Below are 19,700 nucleotides of genomic sequence, written 5' to 3'. Positions count from 1 at the left end.
ATAAATATTAGCAACTCAATAAAATATTCAATGGAAAATAAAAGAATGACAAACTGTTAATGGGCTGTTGACACATTTGCTAATGCAAGAACCTGGGATTGAGAAGGGCGCCTTTAAATCTAGATAAAGTGCGGCTTGGACAATAATATCATAGTTGTTCGGTTTCTTTGTTTTCGTTGTCTGTGGTTAACGCAGCTTCAATCCCAAAACATGTTATCACACTTGTACCAGCCTGTGCTAAAAGAGTATCTTTACATATCATCAAGTGAAATCTTAAATTGTAATGATTTTCTCCATACTAATCAAAACATTTACGGTAGTCAATTTCACGTCAACCAAGTTTAAAAATTACCGTAAATATATTCTTCAGTACGTAACATTCAGTTATGAAAGGAAAGAAAAGTGGTCGTGTTAATATTCTATTTGGTCATCAAAATATGCACAGAGACTTATAGGTTTGATACCTTTCTAACAAAATATTTGAACCTATTTATCATTCTCATCTGATGCTTGTAGGTAAGACATTTGATCATAATCTTTCGATACAGCCCATGAAGGTGCGTCTTTTGGAACCTGCCTTTCTGACATATAATTGTCAGGTTTTGATATAGTTGCCATTGATGCTCGGCGCTTAGGAGATATATTTTCTAAAAAAATGCTATCGAGTGCTCTTTTGTAAGTTGTCAACTTTTTTGACCGCCATTTCAGTTTCCTGACTCTTCGGGGAAGAGCGCCGAATCCACTTTCGGGCATTGATGGAATTGCGTCTTTGTCGTCGTCTTCAGAACTCTGATACTCTGGCTGAAGAATAGCGTTGATTTTTTCTTCTTTTTTCGTTCCAGTCGGTCATCCCTAGGTCTTCAGTTCTGCACTTTAGTTTCTGAACAACAATAAAGGTATTTTTTATTTTAAGCCATGATCGCCAGGTGTGCTGAGTGTGTTCCAACTAAATTCGGTCATGAAGTTCGTTCTTATGAAAGAAATCATATTGTTCTAATATACATCCTCTGACATTAGAGATTTACAAATTAAGATAGTCAAGATTGTTCGCACATATACAACAGAGTTGTAGACTATCATGTGAGAAGACTTACCCTTTTGATTCGTTCATGACGACACATTTTCCCTGTGTCGAGCTTCAGTTCCTTTTCTCTGCCCTGTCGTTTGCGTGTTCGCCAGTAACAGCCTCTGTTGTTTGAATAAGATAAACAGACTTTTGTGATCAATGGGAACTGGATACTTGTAAAGGAAATAGTAATTGACAAATTCTTCTGAACAGTCAGGTTAATTTTTGTTGATCGCTGAATGGATTGATAAAATCCTAGCTAGTCTGGAGGACTCAGTCAGCTTACCTTCAATTTCTTGAGCACTCCACGCTTTCTCTTCATAGATTGAGCGTATTTCTCCCGTGAGTTTCTTCATAACAGCGCGATTTTCTGGTTTGTTGAAACTGAAAGCAGAGAATAATGATAAGTTAATATCAATGAGTTTTCATGAAACTGAAAGCGGAGAATAATAATAAATTAATATGAAAGAGATTTCGTGCAATAATAAGTGGATGTTTCATTATTTTTTCATTAGTTATTTGACAGGAAGTGTGGGTCATTTACCTTTTCTCAACGAAGCCCGTAAAGTCTTCGTGTGATAATAATTCCTTTTTCTTCACTGCTCTCTGCAGAACAAATTCAGAACGAAACAGGCTAAACCATTTTCAAACAAAACAACAACGAAACGTCACTCATTTTTCATCACAAAGAAACAAATTCGTTTCAAAAATACAAACGAAGAGTACAACGGATTTTCATTTAGGTCGCACTAAAATTTTCATACAGGACAATAATGAACAGTCACTATCGCTCCCCGTTTGCCAATTTGGCTTACGGTAAGGCGTGATGGTAGAGAACATGAACAAAAGCTGGTGGGCGTGATTTGAGAAGACAACGTGCCTCATTGAAATGCACACACATCGACCAATCACGGTTTGATAAAATTTGTAGGCTACGCCCTCGCCATCCCATACGCAGTCCGACGTAATACAGATTCAAATTTGGTGTCCGTTAAATAAGTACAGCATTTTGGACTTGTTGTGGCTCTTGTTAATGACTTACTACCGTTTTAAAGGTAAGATTGTTAAATTATTTATCTTAAACACGATTGGAACTAATTTGTGATAATTGGATGAGGAATGTCGGTTTAATCAGCTAATGTAAGCTAATCTGCTTTTCTTTAAAAATGTACACTTGTTTTTATGAGTAATTTGTAATCAGCTATAGGGCACTTTTGAGAAATTTGAAAAATATGAAGATCCAATTACCCGAAATAGTTCCAATCGTGTTCTTATTATTGATTCAATAGTACGGTTTCTGAAACGTAAAGGCATACTCCCATATCCCATTTCCCTTTCATCTCTCTCTCTCTCTCTCTCTCTCTCTCTCTCTCTCTCTCTCTCATTATCAATATTTGTTATGTAAATCTTGCAATAACACGAAACACCTTCTAAGGCAAAGTTACCGTCTTTGACAATTTTCCATGAGTATTATTTTACCAGCAAATTGCACTTTTGTAAGAACCACGAAACGTGTTCAGGCCCGGTCTATAGAACGAAGTAGATTACTGTTTTACAATGACATGTTTCCAGCTTTCCAGTATCCATCAGATGACCGCTGTCACAAATAGCACAGTTCGCCATATGTCTCATGCCAGTTTCTCTACATTCCTTCTTGATATTAACCTTACGCTAAGGGAAAGGTCATGGTGGCCATCATCAGTCAACGTGTGTCTCACACTTGTGCTCAGTGATAACAAGTTGACCCGTTTGTATATGTGAACAAATACTGTACAGTGGAGCAGAAATTGGCGGGAAAGGATTGCCTTACCGCACATTCGCAGCTAACGTGGATGTTATGTTTGCGTCTCCGGGATTTGCCGCTCGGAATTTTTGCCATCAACTGCTTTTTCTCCGCTTCAACTGCTTCAGTCTTTTGTTTTCATCATGTACAGCAATCGAGATCATATGTCTTTGCCAATGTTCGCGTTTTCTGCAATAAGAGGAAGTTCAAAATTGTATTTGGACATCCATTTTGTATTTTGTCTGATAGATAAGTAACAAAAGCCAATCAAAAGTCTGACGATTGCGAAGACCGCGATTTCATAGAAAACAGACATTAGCATAGCCTTCAAATTAGACAGGAAAGTTTACGTGTCAATTTAATTGTCAGACTTACCTGATGATATTGAACTGTTATCAGAAGAATCGACAGGATTGTTCCAGAACTTTGTACTGAACGAGTATCAGTCATTAAGGTCTCGTCGCTACTGAACTAACAGAGGCAACCTCGGTCCCGACTGCGTGTTTATCATTTGTAGAACTCGATATTTCTGTGAATCATACTAATGTAGGGTTCAGAATTTCTCAACTTGTGTGACTTGCAAGGAGCTTATTAAGATGAAAAGAACACACAAAGTCGCTGTTTTTTCTATAATGTTGTTCCAAGCCGAGAGCTATCGATATCTAGTTCTGAAGTCGTATTTCCTCCACTTTCTAAGTAGGTCATAGCACATCCAATCAGTGGGCTGAGAATGGAATAGGCTGCATGTAACTTTCCCTCCAATTTTAACTGGGTTAATCCAAACAGTTTCCTGGGAGGGGCTAGCTGTTAGCTGCACTCAAAATTTAGATAACAATTTGAAGCCTTCATCACTGTACATGCTGTGTACTTTGCATGATTACCAAAATTATACTTTCTATCAATTTTGATATGCCGTTTCATTGAGCTACAGTCCCTAGTCGAATGATACCGTTATCTGATCCATGGTATTACTGCGTTATGCAATTATAATATTGAAATGTTCTGAGTGTTGAGTCAAAATGAGACAGCTAGAATTCCGACCTTGACTATATCTACAGATGCAGCTGATATAGTTCTTATACACACGTGTCCTCTTAAATGCAGGGAACTTCACGGAATATACTCTTAAATGCAGGGAACTTTAGTGAATGATGCCAATCTGCTTGATAAAACCAGGCTTACTCATTGGCTTACTTATGGCTTCCGATATTGACTTCGATTTACAAAAACGAAAAGTGAAACTGTGTTGACATTACCAATTAGACCCCATTAACTTTCAGCTGACGCACACGTCAAAACATTTACATGGTCATTTTTCAAGCGTCGGCCCCGTCTCAGTTCCAGCGAAAAAAAGTCAATTTAGTTAATTATAAAAGTATAAGATCGGCATCTTGTTATATGTTGAGAAAGTTGCCAAATCGAGCGACTTAAAAAGCTTGTTTAGAATTAAAGCTAACATACCTGCTGCGAAGGCCTGTTTCCGTTCTAAATCGTTGCTGCTAGTGATTTTAGAGCTACGTGTACCCTGTCGATAAGTATATCTCGCACAAAGCGGTCATATAGGAGACCAAGGTATACTATATTATACCTCGATTAGTGTAAACATATAGAAAATAATCACATAATTCAGACGCATTTAATATGTTTGTTTCCAGAACTGAATGTCATGAAACGAATGGGCGCGAAACTGAGGGATCCGAGGAATAACGAAACATATCGAAAATGCGACCATTGTAACAGGAGACTAACTTACAGTACCTATAGTAATCACAGATTTCTGTTCTTTAACGTCACCAAAAACGAACAGAACAGGGATCCTTTCGTAAAAGAAATGAAGAAGAGTTCTCAGACATTTCATCTAACTCCACAACATCGTTCAGCGATACTAATTCTGATGAGGCAAGCAGCAGTGAAGGTATCTTTCAAAATCGAAAATCATTATGTTTGTGCAAAAGTATACATATATGTAAGACGCTGCGAATGTACCTTGCAATCTTTGAATTATGCAATTTGCCGTGTGGAGTTCTTTTTAATTCACTGTTAACATGATTAATTAATTTACTTTTGAGAGAAATCGATATATGTATATACTAACATGACACGTTTCTTGCAGATACCAAGTCACTCGCTAAATAACGCAAAACACTCGACATAAAGAAAAAAGCTGTTGTACCAAGGAGACTGTTGTCAAGTGGAATTTCATCCACTGATGTAAGCAATGAAAATGTCACCGAAGAACACACAGGTGTTACCGAGATGTGGTCATCATCAGACGACAATCATAAAGAAACCAGTATCATCGCTTGAAGGAAAGACTGTGAGATTAATTAGAAGCCCATATTACTGACGTGGACTTATGGTTTCTGTGTTTGTGGAAATCGTACAGTTTTGTGAGTGACCGCACATTTCAAACATTGGTGCTCTTTATTTGGACTTTGCTTTCAGTCGTACCACGTACATTTGATAGTGACAAATGTGTTTCACACTGATATCGATCGTTCCCAAAATCTATGTACCAAATTAGATTGTTTCTCGGCATTGAGAGAGGCGACTTTCAAAAGTTTGCAGTGTGTGATAAATGTACAACATTGGTCAATATAAGTGGTGATATCGACTGGTGTAGTAAAATGCAAGACAGTGCGATTTCAAAAGGGACGGAAATATAACACACCCTGTGGTGGTCATTTCATTGAAAAAATTAAATTGAAGTACCGCTGTAAATATTTTGTTACAATTCGCTGATAAATTCTTCAGAAATTCTGCTTAAACGACCATATTTTAAAGATAATTGTGAAAAATTGCGGAAGAGAAAGATAGCACCGAATTTTTACGCAGATATATATGATGGAAACTAGTGGCCTAATTTTCAGGTTGTAAAAGGAACTCCATAGCAGCTCCAAATAATTATGTTGACTGGTTTCAACATTTCAAAAGACAAACCAACATTTCTGTTAGCGTTGTTTATATGGTAGTGATTTACCCCGTCACTTACGATTTAAAAAAGAAAATTTACTCCTTATCAGTTTGATTTCACCTTTAATGAATGAACGACATAATTTGAATGAGTTTTTAAACCACTTGTCGAAAAACAAACGACTGTGGAAAAGTGGCATCATTTTAAACACATACAAACATCCTGAAGGAATCCGAATCCGTGGAGCTAATTTATGTGATATGCCGGCCAGTTGCAAACTGTGAGGATTTCTAAGCCACAGTGCAACATATTGGTGTTCAATGTGCCTTAACAAATTCCAAGCGGTACGGAGGTTTCAACAATAAAATAAATTACAGCGGTTTTGAAACCGCATCATGGCCAAAATGAATGCACAAGACGCACATGCAAATGTAATGAAATTAAAAAAGTGCATATGCGTCTTGTGCGTTCATTTTGGCTATGATGCAATTTCAAAACCGCTGTAATTTATTTTATTGTTCAAACCTCCGTAACGCGTGGAATTTGTTTAGGCACATTGAACACCAATATGTTGCAATGTTAAGATACTGGCTTGATTTTTAACACCTTCCTATAAATTCAACTGAAATTGTTGCCACGGTGCTAGCGCTGACATTGACGAATATGTACGGGAAAGAGCAATTTGAGGGTGTTCGATCCTATGTTTCAGATTCTGCATCATTTCCATTGGCACTTACAACCAATTTCTGTCAACTACGAGTTATCAAACACATTGAAGCGGCTCTGACCCCGATTCTCTATCAAAGGCAAAAACGTTTAGAGACCAACGTAAAAGTTCTCCATACCTTGAAATACAATGTGTCAGGTTTTTAAATTTCCATATGGTTGTGTTATTTTTCAAGTGACCTGAGTAGGAATCTCGACTTCACTTTTTCAACAGAAAAATACTCTGCTTTGTATCGTGACCTATTTCGCAGGCAGGCATGAAGGAGTGAAAAGGTCGCTTGGTGTCGACTTTATACGATTAATGGCTTTATTGCCCCACTTCTGACAGTACAATTGTAAACTTTTGTAAAGTTTGCGATAAACTTAAAATGTCAGCATACATGAGAGATACTCAGATGTAAATCATCGATGCATTTTGTGCCATTTCCTAACATCTAAGAAAGTCTAATAAGAATTATATTGAAATTTCTACATACAGGAAACACAATCCATTTGTTTACATTCCAAGTTATGACCTCAAGGACACCATCCATCATGTCGTCAGGCACAAGACAAGAGGCACTGGCGAATGTTCGCAGTTCACACTCATTTGCAAACTATGCTAGACTTCGAACACACGAAGATGGTTCTGAAGTAGTTTGTGATATAATTGGTGATATAATTATCTCGTGTGTTCCATGCAACTTTGATGGTAACGACGGTCATTACAGAAACCACATGGAAAATCGACATTAATCATGGTGCATGGCTGAACCATCACATTTCACGTGCAATTTTGTGGTGATGAGTGAGTGTTGAAATAGAAGGGAAGGCGAGGCTGGTGGTTGTAGCGAAGTATCGGATCCACGAAGGTACCGAACTGCTACAAAACTACGGAACAGATCAATCAAACGCACCGGTATGGTTGAAATGTGCTGAAGATCCATAAATAGATTCTGCACATGAGAACTACATATTTCTTGATTTAGAAATTTGAGCACACGAAGCTAGTTCAACAAAGACATTCAGTATATTGTTCTATCAGCACTTCAACAAGTGTTCTTGAAGAGTTCGGTCATGACGCATGCGTGAAGTAATGTTACTCGAGCAGACCGTTCAGAACAATGCAACAACAACAAAAACAAATGAGGGCTACCTGCTCGAAAAAGAAATGATATTAGACTTGGGAGTGAATCCACAAGAATGACTTCTGAACTTCCTCGTAGTTACCTAAACAGATTTCACTCTTTATGTGCTGATATTGCGATTTCTTTCTCAACAAGATCCTGCGTTCGAAACGGAACTAGAACTGTAAGAACCATGAACTCATCCATTCGAATTATCTTTCACGGAAACTGTTCTTCAGTGTATTCTTTTTGGTCAAACAATGATTTATTTCAATTACTCCCCTCTGGACGGCGCTATCGGTCCTTTAAAGTGAATACCGCACTAGTAATAGTTTTTATCCACGTGCTGTTCAAATACTTTCAGATCGCAATTTTTAATTTGCAATTGCATTTTTATTACCTGTATCTATAAGATTTTATATTATGTTTTACTCATGGCTCCTTCGAATTACTTTTTTTGGTTTTATAGTCAGTTTTGAAAGTGATTTTAGTTACATGTAATATATATTGTTGTTTTGTTTTGTGTGACGACAGCACAACAATTTCCTAATGTACATGCATGTGTATAATGGCAATAAAGTTATCTATCTATCTATCAATCAATCTATCTATCTATCTATCTATCTGAAGTGAAATATTAATGTCATAGGTCAATCAAACCGATTGTGAAAAAATCCTACGGTCGTATACTCGTAAATCAATAGAAGATTACACTATAGTATCAAGAATAACATTATAACTGTGTATTAATGGCGCAAATACTACGATCTGATTGGTCGAGACGGGAAATATCCATACTATATTCGCGATATAACACATTTGGAAAATGCAAGAGCTCTTAGCTAGAGAAAATCCCCTTTTTGACGTTTCATTCCAAATTTCAATTTAATATTATGACATAACATTAATAAACTACACTAGCAGCGAGTATACCACTCAATTTTGACCAGTTCACTATCGCTCGTGATGAATTGGCCAAACCTCTCGTGGTATACCGTCACTGCGTCTTATTTATTTCTCAAACATTGAATGGATGTGTACAGGAGAACACTGCTCTTATGTAGACTTTTAAACCACTTTAGTATGTGGTCCGCACAGTCTGTCTTCTTTGGTTTTACGAGACATTTCTTGTTACATGTATAATGATCGTTAAACTTTTTCAGATAGTTTAGGATAGTTTCTAACATTTTGTCATTACAGAGTTTGTTTGCATGTTCGAAAAAACAGTAATGCCATCGGAAGTTTACAGCTAGATTCATTTTTATGCATTCATTTAGTTCTTCCCTTCTTTTCTTTTTCTCTAAATAAACAATGAGTTTCTCTCGTTTCATTAGACGATGGCATTGTGATCTGAACTTCTCAAAAATATCATAAACTGATTAAATTGGTTTTGAACAATACACTCTTCAAACAAACTCCGAACCGAGAATTAGTACAAATTATCATGCATACACATGGTTTCCATGGTTTCAAGCCATAGAGTACAATAAGTGTGACTTGGCGCACCCTACATGCAGACAAAGATAACGTATCAGAATGTGAAGATTTTCGTGACGGGTTTTCACGTTCGTGTTTTAATTATCAAAGGCCTCTTACGCCGTATTGAATTGGCCGGAAGCATTGCATTGCTCTGGGAGTTTACTTTTTGAAATTTGATTTTAACACGCGTTTTCCAAACCAAACTTAATTTATGTATGCTATATACCAGACTCTATGTGAAGTGTTTTGCTTTGACTATCTTGTTACGGTAGAAGGGGCCAGACCAGTGCTCATAGAGTCACTCTTAGGACAAACGCTTAACTGCCGTGCACGATTGAATTTCCTCCGGAGAACTGAATTGTTTATTTTAATTTCAACCACGGTCATAGAGGGACCTTGGTTCAACTCTCAGTCTGTTCAGGAAGGGATGGAGGGAAAACACATGTTCAACGCATGCGTTGAGGGAACGCGCGAAATTCCACGAATAGCAACGGCGTGTCAGAACGTTCCTACTTCTTTGTCTGTTCAATTTGGAAAAGTCAAACAACGGGAAGATTGCCTGAAAAAGGAGGTAAGTCTGTTAAAAGGTTTTGGTAGCGACGAATACGGTAAAGTTTAAAATGACAATCACACGCCTACTTTGAATCAAATACTATTGTTGCTTTGTGTTTTAAAATTATCTTTAACCAAGGAACGCCCTTACTTTATGTCGACATATTATCCAACTGTTTAGCTCGAGTGTACCCATTTAAAGTTTGCTAGAATTGGTTAAAAGGAACGCAAATGAAGATGACGCCCCATTTCAAACTTTCTTAGCTTTACGCTGCTTTAAGTTTGTACCATGTTTTGCATTTCAATTGGTCTCTAATCGTTGCATTTCAAACAATTTAAACGTGAACGATGGTCATCATGCATCATGTTACACTAGACATCAGCTATGTATTTAAAATCTGAGTTGAATCCGAGCATGCTGGAAACATGTCCATAAATTTGAAGAGTAAAATAGATATATAGTAAACGTTGATAAAGTTTTGTCACAGGTCATGAAAGCGCAGCGCTGGATTTCCCGCGCTTATTGCCCTACGCAGATCACATGCAAATTACAGAATGAGTGATCACTCAACGTCAACCTAACTTGCGGCCGATATAGCTCGGCGATCCGCGCAATGAATGGAAACGATGTACAGCATTTAACATCTAGCAAAGATTCCTGAAATAGTATATTTATCAATTATGACAAATGAAATATATCATATATGCAAATTCATGCTAATGTCAACAGCACATCAAATTTAAGAGCCGTCAGACCAATACAAAGAAATTTAACTACAAAATTTGCATATGCAAATTCGTAATCATTTTAAGTAACTGAATAAGGCAATCCCTAGCAACTACCACTTTGATTGCTATTAAACAATTTCAGAGAAGAATTTCACATAAAGCAAGTTCATTGTGTAGTATAAATATTTCAGCACAGAAGGACATTTCCAATGGGAATGCTCAGTTTCATTTTTGAACAGATTTGTTTTTTTCTGACGACACAAAAACATTCTACAAGCTGCATTTGTTCTCATTTCGTAATGATTTGATTATACACGTCTGGGGGACTTAAAAATGAAATTTCAAATAAAATTTGGTAAACAATATCAGATTCTACCTTCGGTAATTATGGATTAAATATCAGAGCTACCTGACTAATGCTATTGTTTCACATTTTCAAGCTCATTTGAACATTTTTGGACAAGTAAATGTTTTTCTCCTCAGTGTGCAGAAGTATAAATTTATACTGTCAATGTTCGCTATCATTTAGGTCAGGATACGAAAACCGTGAAGACATTTACAAACCAAAAAATGAAAGCTGTAATAGAAGCAGTTGCAGTAAGATACATATTTTCTGACTAACACTGGCAACGTTAGCTTTAGATTTCAATAATTTAAACCATATATGTAAATGTGTACAAATCTTGAGTAACATACCTATTAAATGTTAAGCTACTCGGTGAAATCAAAAATGACAAAATAGGATGAAAAATTTACATATGCAAATGTATTATTTAATTTGAAAGATACGTAATGACAGAAAAATGAGTGGTTAAACGTAAAAATTCACTAATCATAGAAACTATGTCCTTAAAAAATACCGCTGACCTTACAGGTCAGTCGTATTGACAAATACATGAAATGTCAATGAAATAAAAGTAAACAATAATTGAAGAAATTCCTTACCTACTATTGGTTATACAAGCACCGTCTACAAATTTCCACCTTTATTGTAGATAATAATCAATACCTAAACAGGTCAACTTTGGTGCAGTGTCTTCAACTAAGAGTCAGAAGTCTATGACACATTATTATCAGATGAAGGCCTACCGCAGAGATAGAAACTCAGCTACAGAGGATGGACGATGGACAATAGAGTAACCACACAGTTACGAGTGTAGTGATACATAGCGGCCGCCGCCCTTTATTCTATGCATACTACGCGGCGGCCGCTATGTATCACTACACTCGTAACTGTGTGTAACCATTACGTTTACTGTTTTGTAGATAACACTGTAGATATGAAGAACCGACTTATTTGAGTGTTTGGATAGAACACACAAGTATGGTGTGGAGACTGAAGTTAATTGGGAGAGCACTCTAGCTGGACAAACCATGTATGCAGACAGATACCAGTCTGTTTTATGGACATACAAGGATAAACAGTGGTATGTAGTGTCCCATGATAGAAGTCTGTTTTTGTGAAAGACAAGACTTACTTCAAGGTTATTCACTTCTAAGAAAATGCACGCCCTTCAACTTTTACACGACATGACCCTTGAAATCGGAGTGAAGACACTAAGAAATACATTTGAGTGTTTGATAGAATACACAACGGAAGTGTTAAAATTACTTATTGTCATGATTGTAGAGACTGAATTTGATTAGGATGAAGATAATTAGTCCCGGCTTCCTTCATATATATATATATATACAGCAGGCTAGGCAGTGATATGTTGAATTTTCTGTATAATTTTGATTCTGGTACTCGTAATCATGACATGAAAGGCAATATGTTGTATGGTATCCATGACTCAGTGTTTTTATTTTATGTAAAGTAAAAACTAGTATTCGATAGACGCTTCTGTCTGACACAAATGTCGTAGTGGCTGCTTTACAGAAAAACTGATCAGCATTCGTCTGCATTCATTGTATCATGTTTCGTCTACACGGAGTCAGCGGAGTGTTGAGTATTAACCGACACTAAACTGTTCAGATATCATCAACATGATATTACAGTATTTCGGCACCTCAGCTCTCGTCGTCGTAAACTTAAAGCCTTTTACGGCAACAGCTTAAGGCTGCCCGTTATGATTTTTGCGTAGGTCAGCGGAGCGGAAATTATGGTCTGACTCGCGAGAATTTTCAGTTCCGTGTTCTCCCCAAACACTCAAATGAGTCGGTTCTTTTTATTTACGATGTTATTTACAAAACTTGTGTGCGAAGAACAAAAAAGTAAACGTAATGTTTACGCGACTGTCCATCCATCGTAGCTGTAAATTGTAAATTATATTTTTCTACATATGGGCCTGGAAAGTAACCCACGAAAAACACACAAATATATTTCAGAATAGCATGTAAAACCACGACACATCCATTACTAAGTAACGGGTGCCTTACAGGTCGTTTGGCGAAGCTGTTATAATGAATTAGGCAAAAAATGCTACACAGGCCACGCGAACTGGCGTCACACGTGTCACAAACTCGCGCGCCTGTCATGGTCCGCTCGCACGGGTTGTTATTTGACTACTATCTCCCACTTATCCTGGGGGGGGGGGGGGGGGTACTACCATAGAAAGGCTGTACGGGTGTGTGTCAGCAAATCCCTAACAATGGGTCATATTTTTGGAATAAACATGGGTAAATGTTTTCAACTTAGGCGGCACACCCAGTATGAAAATATCAGGAGTATCCCTCTCGGGCCACTAATATCTGATTTCCGTGAGCATTTGGGCTGCTCGAACAAGAAATGGCAAGCGAAGATGAGGGGCTGTGCATTTGCCTGGGTTGTCTGGAATTCCACTTTTATTTGATTGGCTCTGACCTACAGTCCTACGGCTGTACACAAAAAGAATCACCATGATTCCCTTTTTTCACGGGTAGCCCTCTATTTAAATGAAGGCATAATGAACAACATTCTGCTGTCAATGCAAGACGTGAAGCGACTGTTGCAAAGCTTCTGTAACCATGTAGCACTTTTCTTTCAGGTGTTGTTGCTAGCGATAACGGTCACGATGGTAAGCTCATGGATGTCACAGCTGCCTCTGCGGAAAAGGTCAGTAGGTCTACTACACTAAACACAGGGTATTTATTGCGCTGGTGAATATCATATTCGCCATTGCTCGACAACAAATAACTAAAGAAATGATCTGTTCTATCGGTCTAACACTCAGTTGTATTATGTCTTTACTTAATCTACAAATATCACGTTTATGTTCTCAGTTTCATGTGTTGATGAGCAAGTCAACAATGGTCAACATATGAAATGGAACGAATTTATACAACGCATTGTAAATCACAGAAGAAGACCTTACAGCTGTGCACATTTGCTTGTGTTGTGACAGTACGCCGATGAACCAAATACGATATTGAGTACAAAACTTTATCTTACAGAGAAGAAAATGGAAACCTCGAACAAAAGAATACACAAAGTTGAAACGTTGCAAGTTCAGAATGAAAAAAAGTAAAAAGAAGAGCCATGGCTTTAGCGCGACAGGATTCTACAAGGATTCTACAAGGATATCAACGAGTGAAACTGTACACCGGGACCAAACTGCCGTGTCACAAAGTTATGCTCTCATGGTGATAGAAAGAATACGAAATCTTTAAAAAACAATTAGCAAATAAATTGTCAGCTGGAGGATCACTTCTTACTAAACAGCTATCGGATGATATTTATATCACGAAATATCTATCGGATATTTCACACATGACTAATGGCGTGCCGCATAGGTACGCTTTATCACTCGTTGAAAAAATGGAGGGACTTGAAGAAATGCTTATAAATGTATCATTGGTCAATGAGAATATGTCCGATGGGGTCCCTTTGGATTTCTCCGATTTATCCAATGTAAAATCACATATTTCATCACCCATTACTAGTCGGTGCAATGTTGGCTCTATTGAAAGTGCATCACACTTATCCCGAGATAGCAGAGTACATCGCAGTACATTTCAGCTGAAAGACCACGGCGTCAAGCGCATAAGATCAGAATGTGCAAAAAAAATCATCAGAGTTAGAAATTTTTGGAAAAATTTGTTACTTTCAAATATTGACCGCAAGTGTGTATTAGTGAGAATGGCGTGCAAAAAAAACGCTTGACCTCTGTAAAAATTGATGTCAACAACAGTACTCTTGTGTTATCTCGGAAACAACGTCACGTATATTCTTTTTTAATTGAAGTCATCGTATACGTCTACAAATAAATGAACTTTATTCTGTAATCCTTGACATATCATTCCATATTTTCATTGTCAATGATTTGCCTGTTTCTGGGCTGCAATCCTTGACATAACATTCCATATTTCCACTGTCAATGATTTGTCTGTTTCTGGGCTGCAATCCTTGACATATCATTCCATATTTTCATTGTAACGATTTGCCTGTTTCTGGGTTGCAATCATTGATATATCATTCCATATTTTCATTGTCAATGATTTCCCTGTTTCTGGGCTGCAATCCTTGACATATCATTCCATATTTTCATTGTCAACGATTTGCCTGTTTCTGGGCTGCAATCCTTGACATATCATTCCATATTTTCATTGTCAATTATTTGCCTGTTTCTGGGCTGCAATCATTGACATATCATTCCATATTTTCATTGTCAATGATTTGCCTGTTTCTGGGCTGCAATCATTGACATATCATTCCATATTTTCATTGTCAATGATTTGCCTGTTTCTGGGCTGCAATCCTTGACATATCATTCCATATTTTCATCGTCAATGATTTGCCTGTTTCTGGGCTGCAATCCTTGACATATCATTCCATATTTTCATCGTCAATGATTTGCCTGTTTCTGGGCTGCAATCCTTGACATATCATTCCATATTTTCATCGTCAATGATTTGCCTGTTTCTGGCTGCAATCCTTGACATATCATTCCATATTTCATCGTCAATGATTTGCCTGTTTCTGGGCTGCAATCCTTGACATATCATTCCATATTTCATTGTCAATGATTTGCCTGTTTCTGGGCTGCAATCCTTGACATATCATTCCAATATTTTCATCGTCAATGATTTGCCTGTTTCTGGGCTGCAATCCTTGACATATCATTCCATATTTTCATCGTCAATGATTTGCCTGTTTCTGGGCTGCAATCATTGACATATCATTCCATATTTTCATCGTCAATGATTTGCCTGTTTCTGGGCTGCAATCCTTGACATATCATTCCATATTTTCATCGTCAATGATTTGCCTGTTTCTGGGCTGCAATCATTGACATATCATTCCATATTTTCATCGTCAATGATTTGCCTGTTTCTGGGCTGCAATCCTTGACATATCATTCCATATTTTCATCGTCAATGATTTGCCTGTTTCTGGGCTGCAATCCTTGACATATCATTCCATATTTTCATTGTCAATGATTTGCCTGTTTCTGGGCTGCAATCCTTGACATATCATTCCATATTTTCATCGTCAATGATTTGCCTGTTTCTGGGCTGCAATCCTTGACATATCATTCCATATTTTCATTGTCAATGATTTGCCTGTTTCTGGGCTGCAATCATTGACATATCATTCCATATTTTCATTGTCAATGATTTGCCTGTTTCTTGGCTGCAATCATTGACATATCATTCCATATTTTCATTGTCAATGATTTGCCTGTTTCTGGGCTGCAATCATTAATTGACATATCATTCCATATTTTCATTGTCAATGATTTGCCTGTTTTAGTAGTATTCCTCAACGAGTCATGACAACTCCTTCGATACGTCAATTTTCAATCGTAAAATGGATTCTGGGTTATTATTGGTGAGATATCTGATATTTTCGCTGCATATAAGACGCTTTTTAGACTGAAGTAACTGGTAGCTTACTTTTATATATAGTCTTACAGTGTATACAGTGTATATACAGTGTATATAGTGTGATTGCGGTTTTCTAAGGATGACAGGTAGAATTTGTCTGCACAAATTGAGTTGTTTCGTTTTGATACTTCGCTGAAATGTGTGTACTTTTCCAGTAAGAATTTCAAAGATTAGCTCGGTTATTGAACCAATCTTTCTAGGATTGGGGATTTAGTCGAGCGGTTTGTCTGTTGCCCTCTGCGCTAGGTGATTGGGTGCCGTGCGTTGTGGGTTCGAGTCCCGGTGATACCATCGTATTAGTAGATGTCGAAACGTTTTACAACCTGCTTGTTTTGTTTAATTTGTGATGTTATAAATGTAAAGTAATTGATGTGAATTTATAGGAAGATACTCCATCGTATGATTGAGTGTCACAATGAAGGGATTCCTTGAATATGAAGTCCGACCAAACTATTTAATAATATACACTGAGACATTTCCATGTTAGAGAAAAGTCTCAGGCTGTATACATGTTTCTGACTTCAAAGTTATCACTCAAAACTAACATAGGTCATGTCGTTCTACCATCTCGCCCGTTGCTTCAATTTAATTACCGAAAACATTATCAAAAATTTATCAAACTAGTCTTCCAATAGGACTGGGCATATATGACGTAAAGGTTTAGTTCACGACAAAGCGTTAATGAGTTCGATCTAGTTTCTGCCTTGTACTAAAAGAAAGATGAATATAGAAACTGCAATACCAGATACAAAAGAGATAGACCAAAGCCTTAAGAGCAAAAAAGATTTTTACCCAGTAATAGGACTACAACATGACTGAACGATCACAACCAACCAATTTATCGCCAGGTAAACTTGGAGGTAGGTCCTTACATGATTCAATGTGACCAGTCCTTTGCCACACGATAATTTCAATGGCTGAAAACATGGGCATATATGAATTACAATCTTTCCTATAAAATAATTAATTAATATCGTCAGTGAAAGTGAGTGGTCACTTGCAGGTGCCACGCATATCATATACGGAAGACCGCTCAACGATAACTGAAAATTACAATATACTGCTGACGAGTGTTCGCCGTACAAGAGTTTTACTCTACAGCTTCCATCACACACGTGTTCTTCTCAACACTCCTGTTGATAACAATATATATTAGCTGTCCACTCGGGCCAGTAGCTGCAGCTTTTAATTTTTTTCACTAATTTTGTTTGTCAATGTTAAGTACCGTAATATCTCTTTCAACTCTGGCGTTCTATTCCCCAAAGCATTTGGATGTACCATAGACCCTCGAGAAAAACGCAGTTTGAACATGAGAACTGCATTGTTTTTGTTGATAATTGAAGTGTAAACAATAATATAACGTATTTTACATCTAAAGACGCTATTTTGACAAGCTTAATCGTAAGTGTTTCAACATACTTTAGAAGAAATTGTAATTAAAATACAAAAACAAAAGAAATGAAAAAAAATAATCAAAAGCCTAAGCTACTTGCTGTCCCCTTTAATAATTGGTTTGAAAAGCACGATAATGGCACTAATTTTGCAAAAGATACTTCACTAATAAGTTATAAATTTTAATAAATCATAATGGCGGCTGGATATCTTTTCAAAGCACTTATTGAAATGTTAGTTGTTCCAGCTTTGCGGGAAAATGTTCAAATTACAACACTAGAGGCCGCCACAACTGATAGAAGGAATCGGCCAACTTAAACGAAAGTAAGGGAAAATACTAAGATAGGCGGCGGTAGTACGTAAAGGATTGGAGCCATGGCGTAATATCATATTTTCTCAAGTCGCTGCTTTCTGATTTTTGTTACTACTGTTATTATTATTATTATTATTATTATTATTATTATTATTATTATCATCATCATCATCATCATCATCGATGAAACGACATTTCTCTCTGTATACTTAATGATATCAACATAATAAAGTACGTTAAACAACCACACTTGTTACAGTTTACCATAATTTTGAGACACAAACAAGCTCCACACTGTACAGGAAAGAAATTGCTAATTCTATTCTTCGTGATTGTCAAATGTTATAAATAACTAAAAATTTATAACTTGTGATTTTATTGTGATGGAAAACTGTAAGTAGAAAGCAGAGTCAATCGGTCTACACAAATCAACAGTTTTGTATCCCTGAATGAACATTTTAAGAATTTGGAAACAGTCATTAAATAGAATTATGTTACGAACTGTACGAAGGTAAGTCATTCCTTTGGCTCGAAGTTGTACGGCTCCGCGAAAAACACTCGTATACGGTGACGTCAAATAGAGATATATAAATAAATAATATATATATATATATATATATATATATATATATATATATATATATATATATATATAATATAATTGATAACAAGTAGAAAACAGGACTTAGCAGGCGTTACTCAGAGTTTCACGCTACATGTGTTCTCTGTAGCGATCATCAGTGTCTGTGTGGGTGTGTGTAGTTGTATGTGTGCATTTATGTGTGTGTAAAACCGTCATTTATATATTACGTTTGTGACGGAAACTTGCTGCTATCTATGCTGGTTTAATCATGTAGTAACTTATTTGTACATCGATAGCGTGGCGCAGCTTCATATTCTATCCCTATTTCCTATCGATCCCGGCACGAAGAACAAAAATCATACTTACAAAGTTCAGCTCAGATATTTGTCCATTAATTAAGCAATTAAATTTTTATTTTTGCAAAAATCGTGAAAGATTGTATATTGACAGAGAAACTGATGGCTCCCGTTTAGGTCTACATTAAAAAAGATCATATAAAATCTTGACAATGCAAACATGGATTACAAATTTATCACAAGTTTCGTCGAACTTTCATGACTATTTTTAGAAAACATTTATGGTGCCTTTATGATCACTTTCATGAGACATATACCGAAGTACGAAACGAAACAAACTTGGATATTGTTATAAATTACCGTTAAAATTACAAACTTTAGGGTCTGAAAAGGAGAGAAAACTTTCTATTGTTTTCATTTCCGAAAACTACACGCCAAAAAGTAGATTTTGTATACAAATATGCGTGAAACATAAAGGTCGCATTTATCCTCAACCTAGGATTTAATTTTCCACGTATATGCTGCCATATAGAAGATTTTTTTGGTTTGTTTTCAGAAATAACATCTTAAAGTACCATCCATCGTTGTCAATTTTACTATTTAATGACATAGGAAAATGTGATACTTGATGTTGAAGGTATTTTCATTACCTTTAAGAGCGCTACAAAGTTATGCATTTCAGACTGTTCATTTAAGCCGAAAAAAATGTGCATAAAATTGTACTAAATGGGATTTCGTTATATGTTTGACGTAAATCGGACGAAAATTTGCATAAACGCACATTTTACAATTTATGGATCATTTATGGGTCGACTTATACGGCATAAATTCGTTTTTTCACCCTGTGTATGTGTATAATCTATTAGTTTTGACGTACAGTTTACAAGGAATACTTGGAATATTCTATCCGAAAGTTCAGAGTGTGTCCTGTTGTAAACTAGAAAATTCCATGACTA

At 36.6% G+C, this 19,700-nt stretch overlaps 2 long non-coding RNA genes across 2 annotated transcripts; both read left to right on the top strand.

The window, feature by feature from the left end:
• Window positions 1-4,389: 4,389 nt before the first annotated feature.
• On the top strand, window positions 4,390-7,533 carry LOC139114186 (uncharacterized). The gene is made up of 3 exons (XR_011547816.1): window positions 4,390-4,764; window positions 4,963-5,239; window positions 6,968-7,533. It is a non-coding gene; the product is annotated as an uncharacterized lncRNA (long non-coding RNA).
• A 2,014-nt stretch (window positions 7,534-9,547) lies between these two features.
• LOC139114185 (uncharacterized) lies at window positions 9,548-17,632 on the top strand. The gene is made up of 5 exons (XR_011547815.1): window positions 9,548-9,645; window positions 11,622-11,782; window positions 13,322-13,389; window positions 13,728-16,338; window positions 16,464-17,632. It is a non-coding gene; the product is annotated as an uncharacterized lncRNA (long non-coding RNA).
• Window positions 17,633-19,700: the final 2,068 nt, after the last annotated feature.

This window comes from Ptychodera flava, chromosome 16, assembly GCF_041260155.1.
Source record: "Ptychodera flava strain L36383 chromosome 16, AS_Pfla_20210202, whole genome shotgun sequence".
NCBI classification, from domain to species: Eukaryota; Metazoa; Hemichordata; class Enteropneusta; family Ptychoderidae; genus Ptychodera; species Ptychodera flava.
The sequence above is the reverse complement of the archived record's forward strand: the minus strand, read 5'-3'. Positions and strand labels throughout refer to the sequence as shown.